Genomic DNA, 23,321 nt, shown 5'->3' with positions numbered 1-23,321 from the left:
AGTTTAATGCATTTAAGTGAGTTTGTTAAGATTATAATAGTCTCTCTTTAAAATTGATGATGTAGAGAGAATAATAAGAAAATAAACTTGAAGAGTTCTCTTGTGGCACAGCAGGTTAAGGATCCAGCATTGTCACTGCAGGCTCAGGTCACTGCTGTTGCACAGGTTCGATCCCTGGCCCACATGATATGGGCATGGCCAAAAAAGAAAAAAGAAAAAAAAGAGAACTAAACTTGAAATCTTAAAAGAAAAAAGAAAAAAAGAGAACTAAACTTGAAATCTTAAAAGTGAATTCGAGTTCTTAATTTTGAGATATAACAAAAGGGGAAATAAACCAAAGAATACCTAAATAGTCTTTTTCTGTTTATGTCCTGTTAATGTTTATGACATTAAAAGGAAAAACCTCACGACTAAAGTGCCCTGTATGAATAATGTTATGACTGTACTATGCTGATGGAATTTCAGGCACAACAAGGCAATGTGACGTTTTAGATTGCAGTTTACAGAGACTTTTGAAATACTGCAAATGGCTGATCAATCTTCACAGCTGTCTTCCAGGACCTTGATTTGCCAGGTACTTACATCAGACCCTTCTCTTATTTGTAGAATTAACTTTTTGGTTGAGTGTTAGTTAAAATTTTATATTTAAATGGCTGAGACTCTTCATTTTAATCACAACAAAAGGAGTGAAACCTCAGAGATGCTGTGGAAGCACAGTGAATTAGTCTCAACATGAAATAGCAAGTGAGTGGCTGGTCTTCAGGCCTGACCTCTGAGGTAATGTCTCAGAACTGAGTTTTCAATAAAATAGATAAAGAATTTTTATTAAGTTTCCTGAGCTGGAAACACATCCATCCTCTCATTTTGTTGGACAATGTGTTTACCATTAAGGGCCTGCCCATCTCCGTGAGAGCTCAAGGCGGCCGTGGAGGGCATGCAACCCTGCCACAGGGGACATGAAGCTTGGCTGAGTCCCAGTCACATTACAAGTCCTGGTGGAGGTGTTGCCCTTTTGCCCTTGTCCTTGGGAAATTCATCAGTTCCTAGAGCTACTAGAGATTGCAAGACATTATCTCATCCAGCCCTCTGACTCCAAGTAGGAATTCTCTTAAATTATCTCTGGCAAAGGAGAATGTCTTCATGTACTACTCATATAGTTCAAAATTAATTTCAGAGCTGTATTTTTTAAAATTACCTGTGGGAGACTTTGTTCTACCTGCTCCTAAGGTCTGCAGGGATGGTGAGTCACCTTGCTACCCTGGGAGAAGTAATGATGATAAAGATAATTAGAGCTTACATATATTGAGCATTTTCTGTGTGCCAGATGCTGAAGTAAAAATGCTGTATAATTCACTTATTTAATCCTCACAGCTACCCAGGGGGCAGATACTGTTTTTGTCCTTATTTTACAAAGGAGAAAACTCAGGGTTAGAAGCTCGTGTGACGGAGTTGGGATTTGAAACCTGGGTTTGTCTCATTTTAAAAACTGTACTCTTGGAGTTCCTGTTATGGCTCAGTGGTAATGAACCTGACTAGTACCCATGAGGGTGTAGGTTTGATCTCTGGCCTTGCTCAGTGGCTTAGGGATCCGACATTGCCATGAGCTGTGGTATAGGTCGTAGATGTGGCTCAGATCCAACGTTGCTGTGGCTGTGATGTAGGCTAGCAGCTGCAGCTCTGATTTGACCCCCTATCCTGGGAACTTCCATAAGCCACAAGTGTGCCCCTAAAATACAAAACAAACAAACAAAAAACTCTACTCTCAACCTCTCTCTTATTCTGTCTTCCCCAATTATGGTACTCAGTTTGTCTTTTTTTTTTGCCATTTCTTGGGCTGCTCCCACAGCATATGGAGGTTCCTAGGCTAGGGGCTGAATCGGAGCTGCAGCCGCTGGCCTACGCCAGAGCCACAGCAACGCGGGATCAGAGCCATGTCTGTGACCTACACCACAGCTCACAGCAATGACAGATCCTTAACCCACTAAGCAAGGCCAGGGATCAAACCCACAACCTCATGGTTCCTAGTCAGATTCATTAACCACTGAGCCATGATGGGAACTCCTCAATTTGTCTTCTTATTGTGTTTTTCTTCTGGGAATAAATTGTTAGGCTATATAAAGAATTATATAACAGTGCACACTGACAGATTTGGGGGGTTAAGAAATTAATGTCATGAGCCCTACCTGTTATTTTATGTGTGCATTATTTACAGATGAAAGGACATATTTACATAGTAAAGCTGGTAGAAAAGGAAACATTTTTCATAGTTTTGCATTTTCTCCCTTTGCTAAATGCCCTATACTGCTTTAAGTATTTGTCTTACTGTATGGAAAAGTAGAGAAGGTTAGACTAGTGAATTATTAAGCCCTTGTGGAAACAGGAAACAAACCTGCAGGAAAACTATAATTTGAAATCAGAGTGTGAATCTTTATTCTTGGCCCCATGGATTGGAAGCTCCTGTAGGTTTATAAGGCACTTCGGTAGTACTCTTTCTCTCTCCCCGAGTAAATGTTAGTGGAGGACATACTCTAGGGTGGCTTCAGTATTATGAGGGATAAAGCTGTAACCAGAAGAGTGAGACAATATTCCAACTCTTTCCTCTTTTTCTAACCATTGAACTGAAAACAAACAAAATCCCTATTTATTTGAGTAGTGCATATAATAGGGTTTATATTGGTTATCTTCACAATATTTTGATGGTTGGCAGTGTTGAGAATTGTGTTCTATTTTAAATTCTAATGTTCTCCTTAATTAAAGAGCACCTCTGGAATTAAGCCTCATTTTTCCATGGCAAATAAGAGCCTGAGAAAGTAGTAGAGATTAAAGTAAATTCAACCCCCAGCTTGGCCCCTGGTTTCCAGTCTGGCTACAGTGAGAACTGTCAGGGAGATAGATGGGGGCTCTAAGGTTTCCTGGAGTTTTTAGCCATGTGTGGGCACCACATGTGGTGTGTTCAGTGAATACAAATACAAGAACACATGCTGTTTCCATTAGGGACACCTCAGACCCCTCTCTGTCCCCAGCCTTACTGCGGAGTTGAATGGGTCATTTATCATAGGCCACTTACTGATACTGACTGGCACTTAGGTCCTGCTACAAGTAAGCAACACACAGTGTGGCTTAGTTGTTTTGGAATATTTATCTTATTAGGATATTGTTTCTTAACAACTCACAAATTCATTTGTAAAGAAGAAGCATTATACTAGCTGCTTCTAGAGGAGAAGTTATTTAAAATGCAAATCTGATCATGTGTCTACTTAGCTTAAGCCATCAATGACTCATGAGAGTCAAAATCATTCAAGACTGGGTTCTGCCTTTTCTGCAGCCTCATCCACTTGCATTACCTCTAGAAGCTTGAACTGCAGTTGGCTCTCCACATATATCATACAGTTTTTGGCCTTCCTTTGACCTCTGCTTCTTTGTTCCTTTTGTTGACAAGGCCTTTCTCTACCTTTTTGTCAAGGTAAAGTATTCTCATTTTACAAGACAGGTCCGATATCACCTCCCCAAGCAAGCCTTCCCTCATTCTCTTCCTCCAGTCTGGGTTTGGCATCCTCCTGTGTGCTCAGAGAATGGTGAGGGGCCATCTGTCATAGGTAGCTCATATCTCACTCTACTGAAATACTGTTTCTGTCTCTGTCTCATGATGTGGGTAGCCTGAAGGCTGGCTTGTGTTTATCCTCTCGCCCACCCTCAGGCGCCCAGCCTGGTGCCTGGAGCAGTGCAGAGGCAGCCACTGGTGATTCTTGAGCTGAGTTGAACTGCCATGTAAGCAACTCTGAGCTTCACCCAGTCACAGTCACATATGATTCTCATTATGCTCCTTATCCCAGTGCCTTACACACCCACACGACGAGAAAGTTCACATGGAAGAACTGGCCAGCAGTGTGACTCCCTCAATTTTCCATGATTGAGGATCCCAGATATACAAACCATACAATCTGTTTTCCTTCATGAGTGTTGTCCCTAGGGACACTGTTTATTGAGTGTTGTTACTGGCAGTCCTAGCAGACACGTAGCAGCTGTATTACCTTGTTTACACTTAGGAGAAAAGTAGTATCTTAGAAAGAGTACCTGGTATCCTGATGCTCTTAATCATTTCTCTGTTTTATTTGGCATGGCTGCTCAGAGTTGGACAGATCTTGTCCTCAGCCAGGGCTTTAGTCGAGTCTTTCACTGCTTCAGTGTGAGCTTGCCTGCTATTTCCCTTCAAGAAATGTGTGTTCTTCCTAGACAGGTGCCAGCATGTATGCAGAAGTTTAAAAACCATTTTTATTGAAGGTTAGTGCATCCCCACCTTTTATTCTGTTTTATAATTTTACTAGTTTGCTACACTTGGTCTTCCTTCTCCTTGTTGTTTCCTCAAAAGGCCACAGAGCACAGTGGGAATAACAGGAGCTTTCAAGTCCAAGAGAGTGGAACACCACCACTTACTAGATTGTAATTTGGCCTGTGGCTTAACTTCTTTGAACCTTAGTTTTTTCATGTGATAATGGGTGTAGCTCCTGTGTCATTAGGTTAGTGTGGGGATTCAGTGAGATAATGTATACATACACAATGCCAATTACTTGGTCACTGTGATCATTACCACGTGCAGCTATGCAAGGGTCTGTGTGGGATATCAACTCCTGACACATGAAACAAGTAAGTAGCAGTATAGTGTATTTTATATTAAGAGTGGCAAGATTAGCTCCTCAAAGCATCATAGAATGTTAAAGACTTAAAAAGAGCCTAAGAGACTGTCTAGTCTAATTGCCCCTAAAAACTGGAGTTTAAGTTTTGACTTTTTTTGCATTTATTAACTGTGTCACCTCAGATGCAGCTTCCTTATCTATAAAATAGGTAAAATCATTAATTGTACCCCTTTACAGAAGTGGCCTTAGGGTGAAATGGAGTCATTACTGCCTGCTAGCAAAAAAATGGTATTGGTATTACTGTTAATAATAGGAGCTACGAAATCGTTCTACTCCCTTTTGGTTTTATATTAAATGTAGCTGGAAGTCTATGATTTTCTTCTCATCATAAAGCATGGAAAACTTAGTTGTGTAGTTCTCATGCTTCTGTTAAAGAAAATTTCTGCTTCTAAATGTTATTAAAATCCCAAAGGGAAGCTACTGTTCCCTGCCATTTGTGAACATAAGCATGACTTCTGAAAAACAACTTTCCACAGTATGAAAATGAAGGCCTGGCTTGCTTTCTCTCTCCATTCTGTTCTAGCGAGATCTAAGGGCATCTGAATGATAACTGCCTTCTCTCTTAACACATAATGTCTCCACTTGAACTTATCTTGCTTGCAGGCATGACACTAGCAACATCAAGGCTGGACACTCTCAGTAGACCTCCTCCTAGGTGTATGTGGATGGCCAGCTAGAGCACTTTCACTTCAGTGAGCTGTGAAATTGACACCAAATTGTGCCATTAGCTTGTTTCTGAAGGCTATGTTGTGCTGGATATTCTCTTCCTGCTTGCACGGTACATGAAAAAAGATGACAAGATAAAAATGTCCCATAAATGAACATGAGCGAGGAAATTTAGATGTGATTTGTCGTGAATTAAAAACATTGAATAATGTATCAAGAGCCCCTGGAAGCAGAGATGCTGAGCATTCAAAGCATGTATTTAGTATTCGGGGAAAAGAAAATGTGGAGCTTTAGGTTTTTCTTTTGAAGCTTTTTCTGCTTTTCACTTGCCTTCTTTATACCCTGTTAGCAAAGAGGACAGTCTTGTAATCAGTTAAGTCATTCAGTAGCACTTATCTGTCTGGTGCCAGGTAGTGGTGTGTTCACTGATGTAGGTGTAGTAATGTGTTTACATGAGTCTTTTTGCTTTCCAGAGTGAAATCATTCTTTGCCTACCTTTTGATTAGAAAATCAAGATAAACTATTTCTCGTAAAATCTTTCCCCTATAGTTACAAGGAAGTGAAGGGTAACTGTCAACATGGTGGATGGAAGAGATAAGTGGAACCCGTGTGGACCTTGTGAAAGCGTTCTGCTGGTAAAGCAGCGTCTCGTCTTCATCTGGCCTCTGTGCTCTCCCTTTGTTCTTCTCCCAGGTATCCACTTAGCTCAGTCTTTCACCTACTCCAGGTTTTTACTCAAACCTACCCCAATCCTGCCTATCCACCTTCCCTGCGGAACTAATCATTATCTAACTTATTGCCATGTTTATGGCTTTTTGGCCTATATATGTTTCACATTTTAACATCTCTGAAATTGGAATACAATTGCCTTTTTTTCACTTCTAGAATATAAGCTCCAAGAAGGCAAAGATATTGGTTCACATTGTGTGTTTTTTATCTTCAGCACCTCTAGAAGTGCCTGTCACATAATAGGTGCTCAAGAAATATTTGTTGAATGAATTGAATGAATTATCTAGGTTCAAAAGATTTTGGGGAAAAGCTATTCTACATTTTCTCCTTTATCCTTGCCTCCCCACCCACCTCCCTACTCTTTCACCTTTATCTTAGCTTGCTTGTCTTTTCTGTGCAATAGACTCGCTCATTTTATTTGGCCCCTATCCTACCTGACATAGCTTGTGAGATCACTAAAGAAGTGAGATGAGCATACAGTGGATATCTGTTCCCCATTCCTCATGACACTCTAAGGATTTCCTTGCTAGCTCAGATCTTTCTTTGTCTAGCTCTGTAGTCTGTAGTCATGACAGGAGCAAAACAGCTCACATTGAACTAGGGCAATACTCCTCACATTCTCTCTGGGTAAAGATTAGTCTTAAATTTCTAATCCATCACAAATCCACATATTTGTAAAATATAGCCCTCCCCCCCCAAAAAAAGCAAAAACAAAACAGAAACATGAAATAATTTTTAAAAGATACAAACCCCAGTTTTTAAATTATTAAATAAAATAAATGTACAATTATTCTGTCAAATTGATTAAAGTGTTTCTAAATACTTACTCTCAATTTCTATACATATCTCATTGCAGACCAGTAACAAGCAGTTTGCAGATCAGGACTAATGTATAGACCACAATCTGAGAAGCACTGTATTACAGAGCATAGTTGCTTAATCTGATGTCCATTCAATTTTAGCCTGTTATCTAGAATGAAGCTACTTATTATTACTTCCGCCTTTTACAGGTTATTTGCAATACATTGAAAGTAAAATTGCAATTTATCTAACTCAGTCAGCACCAGTAATTGGATAATTAATGTAAAAGGTCATTTATAATAGAAATCATAACAAGGATATTATTCCAACTGACTGAAAAAGAAGTCTCAAAATAAACTGATGTGCAAATAAGTGATACAGATGATGGAATTAACAGACAAGTACTTTAAAACAGGTATTATAAATATTTTCAAGGATTTAAAGGAAAATATTTGATGTAATGAAGAGAGAAATGGAAGCTATCAGGAAGAACCAAATTGGAAGAATACAATACTGAGAATGAAAAATTACTGGATGGGCTTAGTAATAGATTAGACGCAGATGAAGATTAAAAGAAAATGTAAAGGTGGATCAATAGAAACCTTCCAAACTGGAGAAAAGGAAAAAAGTCCAGGGAAAATGAATGGAGCCTCAGTGGTCCATTGGACATTTCAGGTGGTCTATTATATATGTAATTGAATTCCAGACTAGGGCATACAAATTTTGAAGAAATAAGGAAAAAAAAAAGTTCTCTTGTGGCTCAGCAGGTTAAGGATCTGACATTGTCACTGCAGTAGCTCTGGTCACTGCTGTGGTGCAGCTTCCATCCGTGGCCCTGGAGCCACCGCATGCTGTGGGTGCAGCCAAAAAGAAAAAAATATATATATATTGAAGAAATAAATAACCAAGGAATTTCTTAATAGATAAAAATTCTATCAAGAAGTTCAGTGAACCTCATCCATACAGGATAAACATAATGTAAACCACACCAAGGTATAACATAATCAGACTGTTGAAAACAGATGATAAAGAGAATGTCTGAAGAGCAACCAAAGAAAAAAAGACATTATATCAATAAATACAGAGGAACGAAGATAAGAATAATTGCTGACTTCCCATCAGAATCAATACAAACAAAAAACAACAAAGAAAAAAACAATTCCCAAAAAACAAGAAAATGACATCTTTGAAGTGTTGAAGGAAAAAACAGTCACCCTAGAATTCTTTTTTTTTTCTTTCTGTTTAGGGCCACAACCCGAAGCATATGGAAGTTCCCAGGCTGCAAGTCAAATTGGTGCTGCAGCTGCCAGCCTAGTCACAGCCACAGCAACACCAGATCCCAGCTGCATCTGCAGCCTACACTGGCATCTTGTAGCAACACTGTATCCTTTAACCCACTGAGCAAGGCTACAAATTGAATCCACATCATCATGGATACTAGTTGGGTTCTTAACACACTGAGCCACAATGTGAACTCCTAGAATTCTATATGTATCAATAATATACTTCAAAATGAAGATGAAATAAAGACATCTTTATACAAACAAAAGCTGAGAAAAGTTGTTGCCAGCGGACCTGCACTAGAGAATTGTTAATGGAAGTTTCTCATGTGGAAGGAATATGATACTAGAGAGAAACTAAAATATACACAAAGGGAAGAAGAGAACTTAACATACATATATGTAGCAAAGTAGAAATGACTTTCCCCCCTCACTTTTTCATTTGCTTAAAAAGATAAATGGCTGAGTAAATCAGAAAAAATAACAATGTTTTGTGGGTCTTATAGCATGCTGGAGTACAGTGTATTACAACAGTAGCTCAAAGGACAAGAGGGAGAAATGAAAGTACACTGGTTGTAAAGTTTTCATATTGTACATGAAGCAGAATAATTTTAAAGGATATTAGACTAGGATAAGTTAAAGATATATACTATAAACCCTAGCAGCCTTTCTTAACTGGAGTTCTTTGACTCAGCCTCTGGGCACAGAAAATTACTTGAGTGACTATTGTCTCAATTCTCCTAAGGATGAAATGTAATTAGTACCATTCGATGCATAGGAGAAGAGTTAAATCATTACATATGGTGGATGCCTTAGGGCCTCTGGGCTTAAATCTGCCATAGAATCCCAGTTGAGGAGGGCTGTGAGAGCAGCCATTGAGAGAGGGAGACAGAGAGACAGAGAAGATATGAGGAGGGAAGGTGAGAAGGAGAAGAGAGAGAAACTAATAAGTCAAGAGAAGAGATTAAATGAAATTCTACAAACTGCTCACTTGACCCAGAAGGCAGGATTATAAATGGGAAAAGGCACAGAGATGAAAGTTCCAGGTTTATTTCATTCATCCAAATTGTTAGACCCACTCCCAGTTGCTTGTGCTCAGTGAACTTCCATAAATAAATTTGTCCTGCATTATATTCCTTTCACCTTAAAACCATTAAGATCAATTCTTACATATAGTCTTCAGGCTTTTGCTTGTTTGTTTGTTTGTTTATGTAGTCTTTTTGCCATTTCTTGGGCCGCTCCTGCAGCATGTGGAGGTTCCCAGGCTAGGGGTCGAATCAGAGCTGTAGCCACTGGCCTACACAGAGCCATAGCAATGCGGGATCTGAGCCGAGTCTGCAACCTCCACCACAGCTCACAGCAATGCCGGATCCTTAACCCACTGAGCAAGGCCAGTGATCAAACCCTCAACCTCATGGTTCCTAGTCAGATTCGATAACCACTGAGCCACGATGGGAACTCCCAGGTTTCTGTTGATATGAATTGTAAAACCTTGTAATTCTACTGGTGGATGCTACTTCCTCACACTTTTGTACCCAGCCCCTGGGGTTACCAGGCCTTGAGACTAGTTATTGGCTTAGAACAATTGTTCTCAACTCGAGGTGATTTTGCCCCCAAAGGAACATTTGACCATGTCTGGAGACATTTGTGTTTGTCACAACTGGGAGTGAGATGCTACTGGAATCTAGTAGATAGATGCCAGGCATGTTTCTAGGCATCCCATAGTGAATAGGACATTTCCTGTACAACAGTTATTCATCTCAAAATGTCCCTGCTGCCACAATTGAGAAACCCTCTAGAAGCAGTGAAGTAATGGAGGTGGAGTCATATCTCAAGGTTAACTTCTTCAAGGCAATTGCTTTAGGAGAGGCTATTAGTTATAGGTTATCAGGCAAGGGAAGACTAACCGTTGGAGTTTGAGCTCCTCAGTTTCATCAGAATATGCCCATATGTCTTCATTCTTATTTTAAGAGTCTCATTTCTTCTCAGTCTATGTCATAATTAGTTTTCAAAAATCTTAAACCTGGCTTTAGAAAATAAGAACTTCTTTTGGCATAGTTATAGAAGTTTTCTGGTTCCTTACCCTGACCTTGGGCTAGAAATAATTTTCTTCTGTAAAGTTCTCTACCATCCTTAGAAGCAAACAATGGAATACTATTAAGCCACAAAAAAGAACAAAATAATGCCATTTTGCAGCAACATGGATGGAACTAGAGACTCTCATACTAAGTGAAGTAAGCCAGAAAGAGAAAGACAAATACCATATGATATCACTTATATCTGGAATCTAATATATGGCACAAATGATCCATTCCACAGAAAAGAAACTCATGGGCTTGGAGAACAGACTTGTGGTTGCCAAGGGGGAGGGGGAGGAAGTGGGATGGACTGGGAGTCTGGGATTAATAGATGCAAACTATTGCCTTTGGAATGGATTAGCAATGAGATCCTCCTCTATAGAACTGGGAACTGTATCTAGTCACTTGCGATGGAGCATAATGGAAGATAATATGAGAAAAAGAATGTATATATGTATGTGTGACGGGGTCACCTTGCTGTATAGTAGAAAATTGACAGAGCGCTGTAAACCAACCATAATGGAAAAAATAAAACTCATTTAAGAAAAAGGAAAGAAAACTAATTCCGGATTCCTTTTCATTCTATTACCTTGGAACTCCACTTCCAAAACTGATAGTTATATCAGTCATGCAAACAAATCTGCTGTTGAGTGTTAGGTAAGGGAATTTAATGTGGGAATTGAAACTACACAAATGTGGGAGTAGCTAAGGAAATGAAGGTCAAGAAGGGGGTTTGAAGGATGAGTGGAAAAGCCACTACTCTGTCCTCCTGAGGCACAGGAGGACAGGTTGGAGTTTGTGGAGGAATCTAAGAAGCTGAACATGTTCAGCCACTGAAGTCAGATTGTGACAGGGAGTCATGGAGGGGAGTGGGGAAGCTGTTGCCTCTATCTACTGCCAGGCCCTTGGGGATGGACTTGGGACTGCTTTTGGTCAGCAAGACCAGCAGTTAGGAAGAAAACCAGGGTATGAAACAGAGGAGAGAGAAAGGCTGGCAATACCAGGCACCTCTCTCTGTTCATCAGATTAGACCATGAAGATTCAGAGAGCAGTAGTTGCTGCTTCACTTCTACCTCCCAAGGTTCTCAGAAAGTCCTTTCTTGACCTACTCTGACCTGAAACCACACAAGGTACAGGAATCTAGGAAATGTCACTCCAAGCTTAACCAAAGAAAGACTTAACTCTTGTCTGTAGTATGGATCTATTCTTGTCTATGAGATATGGATCTAATTTTATCATTTTCCAAAGGCTATTCAGTTTTCCCCATCAACATTTAGTAAAAAGTCCATCCCTGCCTCACTGTCTTGAGATGGTACATTATCATACTCTATCCATATGTAATTAATTATTCTAGACTTTGTATTCTGCCCATTGTTGATTCTGTCTATTCAGGTGCCAACATGATATTGTTTTATCCTGGAGACTTTTCGGGTGTTTTCATATCTGATAGGGCTAGTTTCCTTTACAAGTCTGAAAGCCCATATTTAAACATGACTCTTAACATCACTCCTGTCTTACTTTAGTTAGACTCATCAGTGTTGCACCTTGAATGTTAGGACTTATTAATGCAAAGGAGAAATGAGATTTAGCGTTCAGTTAACTTTGCCAGTGATTACTGCAGAGTTTCAGCTGGAGTGAAGCTTCTTTCCTATTTAGAGCTGAGTGAAGAACAGATATCAAATGCTAGGACAGATGTTACTTCCTTCCCTGGTCTCTTTCTCTTGCCTTCTTTAGAATGGGGGAAAAAACCCAAACAATCAAAAAACCAATGAAGATATTATGAAAATAACTGGAAGAGCAGTAAAGTCTGGATGAAGAGGATATTATTTGGGGACTGGTAGTATCTTTGATTCTGGGAAAGTTGTTTCATCTCTTTAGGCTTTGATTCCTGCCATATGAGTGGGCTAGATTAAACACTTTAAACAGCCTTTCTTTTTCTAATATTGTATGACTAAACCTCACAATATTGTGTATCAAAAAAGCCTCAGAGAAAAAGCACTCATAATATATATAAACCCCTTCCTTGGAGAGAATGTAGAAAATCATGACTCAGGTTGGAGTCATTGGATGATTGTCTATCAGTGAGTCTGTTTTAAGAGCTTATTACGTGTAAGTTCACAAGCCCACAGGAACAGTTCAGCATTGCAATTTTAATTTAGAAGTAAATTATATATTTTTGGTGTTTCCTTAGCATGAATTCTTAGAGTTTAAGGGTTTTATTCACCACTTTGTTACACTATGTGTAGACAAACACTTAAGAGAGCTCATCCTCTCTCTAGTTCTGTATAATCCTTAAGTGTGTATAGTCTCCTAAAAGATGAGGCTAGCATAATAGAAAATGGATTTGGGATCCTAGTAAATTCCCGTTTCTCTAACATTTTTTGCAAATTCTTCCATAGTCATTTAGCCAGTGATGTATTAGGCTGTAGAATGCACATTTGTTATGGCTCCGTGTGTTCTTGTAACAAATACCACACCTAGCTTTGAGTGGTGTGATGTATTGCTGGTGAATTTTTAGTGTCTGAATGATACTTGAAATACATATGTTCAACTAGGGAATTAACCCCTATGTTGTTTTTTGTTATTTTATTTTTCACTATTTACTCTTATAATGGACAGATATTCATGTGTTAAATAATATGTCAATATTTTAGAAGAGTGTATATATTTTGCATTAATAAAAATGTATTTTGCGAGGTGTAAAGAAATCTCTTTATAATGAAGGAAAATTAAGTTAATTGAAATATGAGCCTAATTATGTGATATAAATGTAATTTTAGAGTGGTGAACTATAAGAAAAATTATCAAAAATCATCCAAAGTAGTAGTATTCGTACTACTTTCCTATTTGGAATTCACATACAGGAATGAGTCCTAGCTGTACCATTCAACCAGTGATTTAATTACATTGTCTCAATTTCTTCATTTATAAATGAAGATTGTACTTGAGTTCTTTTGATTTCAAGAAATAGAAATTTGTGAAAAACATTGAAATGAAAGGGGAATTTATTATGAGGATACAGGTACTCTGGAATGGAAACGCCAGTTAGGACCACTAGCTTTCCCAATTCAATGGGTCAATTAATGTCTGTCTGTCCCTCTCTAGATGTTTGCTGCTCTCTGAGAAGCTGTCATCCTTTGACCTTACCCTGAGCACCCATACCCCCAAGTCTGCCTCACAAGGCCTCTCTTTTTATGTATTCTCTCAGTTTTAGTTTCAGTTTTAACTGCCTAATTCTCTTAATATCTATTAGTTTAATTTCTTGAAAGTAGATTTCTCCAATTGGTTGGTGCTCTTTTTTCCTTCCAGACCACAAAACAGGTCACATTGTTCACCGAACTGATTAGCTATCTTTCAGTCAGATGCCTGTACCCAATTCAATCAGTTACGGGGGGGTAGTACTCAACATGGCCAACTGTGGCTCTCAGCAGGGACTGGGGTGAAGAAGCAGTTTCCTTTAAAAAGGAGTTGTGGGCTGGCATTCCCCATCATTGTCTTCTCTGATATAAGAAAAACCATATCAGACTTTGTGGTTATAGGTTAATACTTTAAAAAATTACCCATGGCCTCTAATTCTCTTCTGGATACTTTCTCAGACATTATGAACTACCATGGCCCTTAGGTGCATAGTCCAGGATAAGTATTTAAGCCTTGTATTCAATCAGAAAGAAAACATTCCTTAAGTTTTCAAGCCTTTGATTGATGGTTTCATATATAAATAAACCATTTCCATTGTTTCCTTGCTATTATCAAAGCTGGAATTAATGTATGCTTAGAAGACTAAATGACCTAGTGGTTGACTTCTCTGAATCCTTGGAACAACAAATATCTTCCTTCCAGACATTTATTTTCATGGACTTTCCTAATGGTCAGACCTGGTCTGTTAGAGCTAAGTTCCTGATGGCTCTTGCACAGTCTCTCCCCATCAACCATGTGTAAACTGCTAACATTCCATGACCCCCTGTAGGACTTGTAAAACCAAACAGAACTCAGAGCTGTTCACGGATTTGATCTGCAGAACCAGCCCCTCATGTATTAGGTTTATCTTGTGATTCTAAGAGGAGTTAGAAGAGTTAGATATAAGCTGTGCATTTGGCCTCTGCAGGGATTTGAGTTAAAATTTAGAAATAGGACTTTTAGCTCATTCATGTGTCTCATGTTCAAAACTGACTCAGATGTTATGATCTTCTCTTTGAGTTTCCTTAGCTCCTGTGTTAAAGCACTTATCATATTATATAGTCATTTGTCTTATATTTCTGTCTCTTCTTAGAGATTGTTCATTCCTCAGTGCAGAGACCATGTTTAATTCATCTGTTCCTTCTCCTCGCCCCCTACTTCTCCTCCTGCCTCTGTCTCTACAACAGTAATATCTGTGCTAGGATCTGTAGGCAGCATTTGTGGCATGAACAGGTTGTTGAAAGAAAAGCTAGAGCTATTAACTTTAGAATATACCTAAATAAGAGTAAGTAGAGATCACTAATGTTTATATATGAATATTTATTATGATTCACACCTGTAAATTCGTGATACATTTTTACCAGTACAGGCTTCCCATGTAGGCACATGTGTCTCTCTTAAACATTTTTGCCTGAAACTTAACACAAAGCATTGTGTAATGCAGTTAGACTTCCTATTAGGTCATTCTTCTTGGCTGAGGAGGAATAGAATCCTGGGATTGGAATGAATGAGAGCTCAATAGTTTAAAATTAGGGAAAGCTTCTCCTGCCCATAAAGAAAATTTTTTGGTTCAACTCACTCTTGTCTTAATGCTCAGATCCTTCCCAACTGGCACACTCTAGGATGTATTTTCAAGGGAAAATACCCCATTTTTGCTGAACCCCTCCTAGCCTCTCTCTGTAATAGAAGGAAGGCCCCTGGGGGAATTTGCCATGGCATGTGAAGGAAAGACTGTGCAGGAACCTCCTTTGAAGAATCAGCCCTGGTGTCCAGGTATCTACTTGAAAGTAAGAGGGTTATTTTCTTTTCTGGGCAATGAAAAGACAAAGAACTTTCCCCTGGTGTGAAGGTGCAGTCTTATGTTGCAGTCACCTGTGAATGGATGGTAATAAGTCTTGTCTGGATCTCTTGAATTAGATTTAATAACCTGCAGAATGCTTCAGTAGGATCAATAAGCCTTTTACAGCCAACAGAACTCTATGCATACAGCTCCCTGTCCACATGAAATTTTGTCTCAGCCTAGCTGGAAGGGGCCTTTCCATGACTCCAGATATTTGCTTTGACTCTTGTCCATCATACTGCCACTTGGGCTGATGTGAACATTGTAAGTAGTAAAAGAGCCTGCATTTTTCTTTGTCCGGTTCTTTTACCTTTCACAGTAGAATTGATGTGAGTCAGAATTTGCTGTTGCAGGATGCAGGCTACTGCCACAATAGCTTTTCCATTCTTCCTTTACAACTGGTGTCTGTCAGCTGGTGACCAGGCTGGATAGTGGGGTCCCACTATTTGAATATTCCATCTGGAGCCCAGACACATTGTGTGTGTGCAAACTTTTTATTACCACGTCATGAAGCAGTCATTGGGAATAGAATTTTTTCCTTCTGTAGTTTTTTTTTTTTTTTTTGGCTGTACCTGTGGCGTGTGGAAGTTTCCAGGCTAGGGATCGAACCCGCACCACAGCAGTGAGTTGAGCTGCAGCAGTGACAATGCCAGGTCACCAACCCGCTGAGCCACAGAGGAACTCCTAGATTTTTTTCTTTAATTTAAATGTCTAAAATGTTTTATAGAATTATAATTTTCAGAATCCCCTCATTGAGAAGGGAAAAAACAGTCATTTCATATACTATAGAAGAGGACATTTTTTTTTCCCCCCTTCCTGGTTTTATTTTATTTATTTTTTTTTTGTCTTTTTGTTGTTGTTGTTGTTGTTGTTGCTGTTGTTGTTGTTGCTATTTCTTGGGCCGCTCCCGCGGCATATGGAGGTTCCCAGGCTAGGGGTCGAATCGGAGCTGCAGCCCCCGGCCTACGCCAGAGCCACAGCAACGCGGGATCCGAGCCGCGTCTGCAACCTACACCACAGCTCACGGCAACGCCGGATCCTTAACCCACTGAGCAAGGGCAGGGACCGAACCCGCAATCTCATGGTTCCTAGTCGGATTCGTCAACCACTGCGCCACGACGGGAACTCCCAGAAGAGGACATTTTTGAGAAGTTATGCCTTGTCTAACCCAGAGAACTCAGAATGAGGCTTTAGAGTTATTGTTATCCACTCTGGATGATCAGTCTTAATGCCTGTTTCCTATGGTTGTAGAATTGAAGGGATTGGTGGGGAATAAACTTTTATGACTAGCAACCCTTAGGAACCTGCTTATTACCCCCCACCCTACTAACTTATTTTGAGGACTACTTGATTTTAATTATATAATCACAAACAAATGATTAGGAGAAAAGGAAAGTAGTGAAATTAGTTGAATTTGGAGTGTTAAAATAAGCTAATTTGTTCCATATTTTATTTGTCTACATTAGGACAGGGCTACCAAGCTGAATTTAATAGTTTTAAAGTTGGCCTTTCCTGGAAGTTGGTAGTTGTTCATTATGATGTTAAAATGTAATTATCTTCTTGATCCACTTGGTCCCTCCCTGATTTTAGTTAGCTTAACTTAATTTTGATTTGTATTTTAAAACCAAATGGAAGACTTATTTGTTTTCTGTGTGACTTTCAAAGGCAGTAGATATTCTATTCAAGAGATACACAATTAGCTGTCTTTCCCTTTGAAACTAACTTTATTTTTATTGTGGAGTTGTTTTATTTTTAAACCATCTGGAAAATATTTATATTATACAAATAAATTTATATTTATTTGTTGATATTTATATTATACAAATAAATAAAATAAATTTATATTTATTGGTTTAAGTAAAATTTTTTAAAATGGTTCCTACCAATAGAGGGGATCTTTACCATCTTAGAATGATTCTCCTCAGATTTGGGATATAGTCTGAGCATGTGTACTTTGTAAATTTTATTTTTTACTGTGGTAAAACATAACAAAATTCACCAATTTAATCATTCTTACATGTACCATTTAGTGACATTAAGTTCTTCTCTTTATTTTGCAACCATCACCACCATCTATCTCCCAGTTTTCATCTTCCAGGCTAAAACTCTCTACCCTTAAAATACTAACTCCTCATTCCCTTTCCCACCATGCCTCCAGCACCTGGTGACCATCATTATATTTTCTTTTTTTGTTGTTGTTTTTTTGTTTTGTTTTTGGCTTTAAATAATTTATTTATTTTTATTTTTTTATTTTTTAAATTAATTTATTTTTTTTATTTTCCCACTGTACAGCAAGGGGATCAAGTTATCCTTACATGTATAATTACAATTATTTTTTCCCCCCACCCTTTGTTCTATCGCAACATGAGTGTCTGGACATAGTTCTCAATGCTATTCAGCAGGATCTCCTTGTAAATCTATTCTAAGTTGTGTCTGATAAGCCCAAGCTCCCGATCCCTCCCACTCCCTCCCCTTCCCATCAGGCAGCCACAAGTCTTTTTTCCAAGTCTATGATTTTCTTTTCTGAGGAGATGTTCATTTGTGCTGGATATTAGATTCCAGTTATAAGTGATATCATATGGTATTTGTCTTTGTCTTTCTGGCTCATTTCACTCAGTATGAGATTCTCTAGTTCCATCCATGTTGCTGCAAATGGCATTATGTCATTCTTTTTTATGGCTGAGTAGTATTCCATTGTGTATATATACCACCTCTTCCGAATCCAATCATCTGTCAATGGACATTTGGGTTGTTTCCATGTCCTGGCTATTGTGAATGGTGCTGCAATGAACATGCAGGTACATGTGTCTCTCTTAAGTAGAGTTTTGTCCGGATATATGCCCAAGAGTGGGATTATATTTTCTTATTCTCTGAATTTGGCTACTGTTGGTATCTCTTATAAGGGAATCATATAATATTTATCCTTTTGTGTCTAGCTTATTTCACATAGCATAATGTCTTCAAGATTTGTCAATGTAGTAGCATGTATCAGAATTTCTGTTCTATAAGACTGAATAAGTTTTCATTATAGGAGTTCCCATTGTGTTTCAGTGGAAACAAATCTGACTAGGAACCATGAGGTTGAGGGTTCAATCCCTGGCCTTGCTCAGTGGGTTAATAAGGATCCAGCGTTGCCGTGGGCTGTTGTGTAGGTTGCACTCGTGGCTCGGATCTGGCATTGCTGTAGTTGTGGCATAGGCTGGCAGCTGTAGCTCCAAATTAACCCCTAGCCTGGGAATGTCCATATGCCACAGGTGCAGTCCTAAATAAGCAAAAAAAAAAAGTTTTCATTATACATATATATAATATAATATATATTATAATATTATACAATATATAATATATAATATAATATATAAAAAACATTTTGTTTATCCATTCATCTGTGATGAACAATTGGGTTTCTTCTGCCTTTTGACTGTTGTAAATAATGCTGCCATGAATATGTGCACACAAATGTCTGAGTCCATGTTTTCAGTTCTTCTGGGTATATACCTAGAAATGGAATTACTGGATCATATAGTAATTCTGTGTTTAATTTTTGAGGAACCGCCAGATTGATTTCCACAGCTGCTGCAGTGTTTACATTCCCACCAGCAGTACACACTAATTTCTTCACATCTTCACCAACACTTGTTATTTTCTTCCTTCTTTCTCTCCTTTCTTCCTCCCTCCCTTCTTTCCTTCCTTTCTTATGTGTACTAGAATGCTAATGAGTATGAAGTGATATCTCAACATGATTTTGATTTTCCCTTCCCTAATGGCTAAGTGATGTTGACCATTCTTCCATGTGCTTGTTGACCATTTGTGTATTTCTTTGGAGAAATTTCTGTTCAAGTCCTTTGGCTAATTTTGAATTTTCTTTATTTCTGTTGCTGAGTCGTAGGAGTTCTTTATATCTTCTGATATCAATCCCTCAACAGGTATATTATTTGCAAATATTTTCTGTCATGCTGTGCATTTGTCTTTTCATTCTCTTGATGGTGTTCTATGCATAAAAGTTTTAAATTTTGGAGTTCCTATTGTGGCTCAGTGTTAACAAACCGAACTAGTATCCATAAGGATGAGGGTTCAACCCCTGGCCCCACTCAGTGGGCTAAGGATTTGGCACTGCCATGAACTGCCATGTTGGTCGGATCTGGCATTGCGGTGGCTGGGGTGTAGGACCAAAACAAACAAAAAAGGACAAAAAGTTTTAAGTTTTGACGAAGGTCAGTTTTTCTATTTTTTTCTTTTATTGCTTGTGCTTTGGTGTTATATTTAAGAAACCACTGCCAAAATCCAAGGTCATGAAGATTTTCCCCTATTTTTACTTCTAGGAGTTTTTTAATTTTTGTTTTCTTGGTCTTTTTAGGGCCACACTTGTGGCAAATGGAAATTCCCAATCTAGGGTTTGAATCAGAGTTCTATGCTACAGCCTCAGCAATACTAGATCTGAGCCCCATCCATGACCTATGCCACAACTTGAAGCAATGCTGGATCCTTAACCCACTGAGTGAGGCCAGGGTTCGAACCTGCATCCTCATGGAGTCTAGTCAGGTTCTTAACCTGCTGAGCCACAACAGGAACTCCTCTTTTAAGAGTTTCATAGTTTTAGTTCTTACATTTAGGTCTTTGATACATTTTGAGTGAATTGTTATATATGGTGTAACATAATGGTCCACATCATTCTTTTGCATGTAGATATCCAATTTCTTAGCATTATTTGTGGAAAACACTGTCATTTCCCCCATTGAATGATTTTGGCACTCTGGTGGAAAATCAGTTGACCATATATGTAAGGATTTATTTTTAGTCTCTCTGTTCTATTCCACTGGTCTATATATCTGTCTTTATGCCAGTACCATAGTATTTTGATTATTGCCTCTTTCTAGTAAGTTTTGAAATAAAAAAATGTGTATCCTCCAACTTTGTTTTTCTTTCAAGATTGTTTTGGCTATTTAGGGTCCCTTGAGATTCATACTAATTCTAGGATGGATTTTTCTCTTTCTGCAAAAAGTGCCATTTAGGTTTTGATAGGAATTGCATTGACTCTGCAGATCATTTTGGATAGTATTGTTGTCTTACCAATATTATATCTTGAACATGGAATGTCTTTCCACTTATTTATGTCTTCTTCTTTCATTTCCTTCACTGGTACTTTTTAGTTTTCAATATATATGTCTTTTGTCCCTTGGTTAAATTCATTTACTTATTAAATTTATAATTACTATTTTTAAAGTTAATTTTATTCTTTTTGATGCTGGTTATAAGTAGAATTGTTTTCTTGACTTCCTTTTTTGGATTGTTCATTATTAATGTATAGAAATGCAACTAGTTTGAGCATGTATATTTTTGAAAACTTTTTAGGGTGTTCTAATGCATGTCTTTGGTTAGGTATCCTGCTTCTAGGCCTTCTGCAACCCCTAGGTAGTATAAGAAGCCAGAAAATGGTTTAAATCTCACCTCTGCCACTTACCTACTTAATAGTTTATGACCTTGGACATTTCCTAAGAATTAAAAATGGAATTATACTCTTGATCATACAAGGGTTGTTGCAAGGATTAAATGTGTGTGTTATCTGCAATTTAGTAACCCTCAACAAATATTAGTATTCATTCTGTTTATTTATTTATTTACATTTTTAAATTTTTAAATGATTTTTATTTTTTCCATTATAGTTTACAGTGTTCTGTCAATTTTCTACTGTATAGCAAGGTGACCCAGTCACACATACATTCTTTTTCTCACATTATCCTCTGTCATGCTCCATCATAAGTGACTAGATATAATTCCCAGTGCTACACAGCAGGATCTCATTGCTTATCCATTCCAAAGGCAATAGTCTGCATCTATTAACCCCAAGCTCCCAATCCCTCCCACTACCTCCCTCTCCCCCTTGGCAACCACGAGTCTATTCTCCAAGTCCATGATTTTCTTTTCTGTGGAATGGATCATTTATGCCGTATATTAGATTCCAGATATATGTGATAACATATGGTATTTGTCTTTCTCTTTCTGACTTACTTCACTTAGTATGAGAGTCTCTAGCTCCATTCATGTTCCTGCAAATGGCATTATTTTGTTCTTTTTGATGGCTGAGTAGTATTCCATTGTGTATATACCACATCTTCTTAATCCATTCATCTGTCAGTGGGCATTTAGGTTGTTTCCATGTCTTGGCTGTTGTGAATAGTGCTGCAATGAACATATGCGTGCATGTGTCTATTTCAAGGAAAGTTTTGTCCGGATATATGCCCAAGAGTGGGATTTCTGGGTCATTTATATTTTTTAAAATTTTATTGTTGTTCCTAGATAGGTAATGCTTTAAGTAAGTTTGAGAGCTGAGTGAAAGTTAAGTAAATGAAGAATGTTATGGAAGAAACAGCACACATATGAAGATATGGAAGCGTGAAAAGATTTGCCATGTTTGTTACTATGTAGTGATTAAGAACATGGCTTTTGGAATTTGGTAGATTTAGATTCAAATTTCAACTCCTCTGCTTCTTTATATCCCTGGGTCAGTCATTTATCCTTTCTGATACATCATTAAAAAAAAGAATTCAAAATATACATTTCTAAGTATTTTGAACTGAATGAAAACACAACATATCAAAGTTTTTAGGTTGCTTCTAAAGCAGCATTTACAAGGAATATTCATAGTGTTAGTGGCTATGTTATTAAAAGGAGAAGGATCTCAAATCAATGACTTCAGCTTTCACCTTAAGAAAATAGAAAAAGAGCAAATTAGACTGAAAGTAAACAGAAGAATAGAAATAACCAAGATTAGAAATCAATGAAATAGAAGAAAAAATACAGAAAATCAATCAACCTCAAAGCTGGTACTTTGAGAAAATCAATAAAATTGATACTCTAGCTAGACTAATTAGGAGGCAAAAAAAGACAAAAATTACCAATATCATGAATGAAAGAGCAGATAACACTACAAATATTAAAAAGATAAGGGATAAACTGTTTATGCCAGTTTATCCCAGTAACTCTGACAAGTTAGATGGAATGGACAAATTTCTCCCAAAGCTCACTTAAGAATAAATAGATGACTTGGATAGTCATGTATTTGCTGAAGAAATAGAACTGATAAATTACAGTTCATGAAAATAAAAACTTCTGCTCTTTGAAATATACTGTTTAGAGAATAAGAAGAAACAAGACAATTTAAAAATTGCTAAGAGTTGGACAGACACTCGATCAAATAATTGCAATAATAGCCAAAACAATATAAAAGGATGTTCAACATTAATAGTTTTTAGGGAAATGCACATTAAAACCCTACATACCTATTAGAATGGCTAAAATTAAGAAGAATGACTATTTCAACTTTGGTTGAGGATATGGAAGAACTGGAACTCATATATGCTGCTGCTGAGAACTTAAAATCATACCACCACTTTTCAAAACAGTTTGGCAGTTTTCTAAAAAGTAAAATGCACTCCTTCCATACAACCCAACCATTTAACTCTGAGGTATTTCCTCTAGAGAAAAGAAAAGCATATGTCCACATAAAGACTTGAATGTTCATAGCAGCTTTCTCTGTAATAGGCAAAAAACTGGAAACAAACCAAATGTCCATTAATAGGTGAATGGATAAACAAATTGTACATATATCTAAACAATGGAATTCTTCTTAGTAATAAAAGGAACAGACTATTTATACATACAACAGTGTGGATAAATCTCAATAATTACATTGAACGAAAGTACCTCCCCACATATGATTCCACTTGTATAAAACTCTAGAAAATACAAATAAATCTTTAGACACAGAAAGTAAATCAGTAGTTGTCTGAAAATGGGGTCAAGTGGGGAAGGGAAAAAAGAGCAGGGATCACAAAGGGGCAGGAGGAGACTTTGGAGGTGCTGTGATATGTGATGGAGTTCCCATTGTGGGTCAGCAGTTCAAGAACCCAGCATAGTGTCTGTGAGAATGAGGGTTCAATCCCTGGCATCACTCAGTGAGTTAAGGATCTGACATTGCTGCAAGCTGTGGTGTAGGTCACAGATATGGCTTGGATCTGGCGTTGCTGTGGCTGTGGTGTAGGCCAGCAGCTGCAGCTCC

General features: G+C 38.0%; 1 protein-coding gene across 4 annotated transcripts in view; it reads left to right on the top strand.

Annotated features, from left to right (window-relative positions):
* The window catches only part of TTC28 (tetratricopeptide repeat domain 28), a 606,162-nt gene that overhangs the window by 361,220 nt on the left and 221,621 nt on the right, over nucleotides 1–23,321 (top strand). The window lies entirely within an intron of this gene.

This window comes from Phacochoerus africanus, chromosome 15, assembly GCF_016906955.1.
Source record: "Phacochoerus africanus isolate WHEZ1 chromosome 15, ROS_Pafr_v1, whole genome shotgun sequence".
In the NCBI taxonomy this organism is placed as follows: Eukaryota; Metazoa; Chordata; class Mammalia; order Artiodactyla; family Suidae; genus Phacochoerus; species Phacochoerus africanus.
Note: the sequence above shows the minus strand (reverse complement) of the source record. Positions and strands in the feature narration are given on the sequence as shown.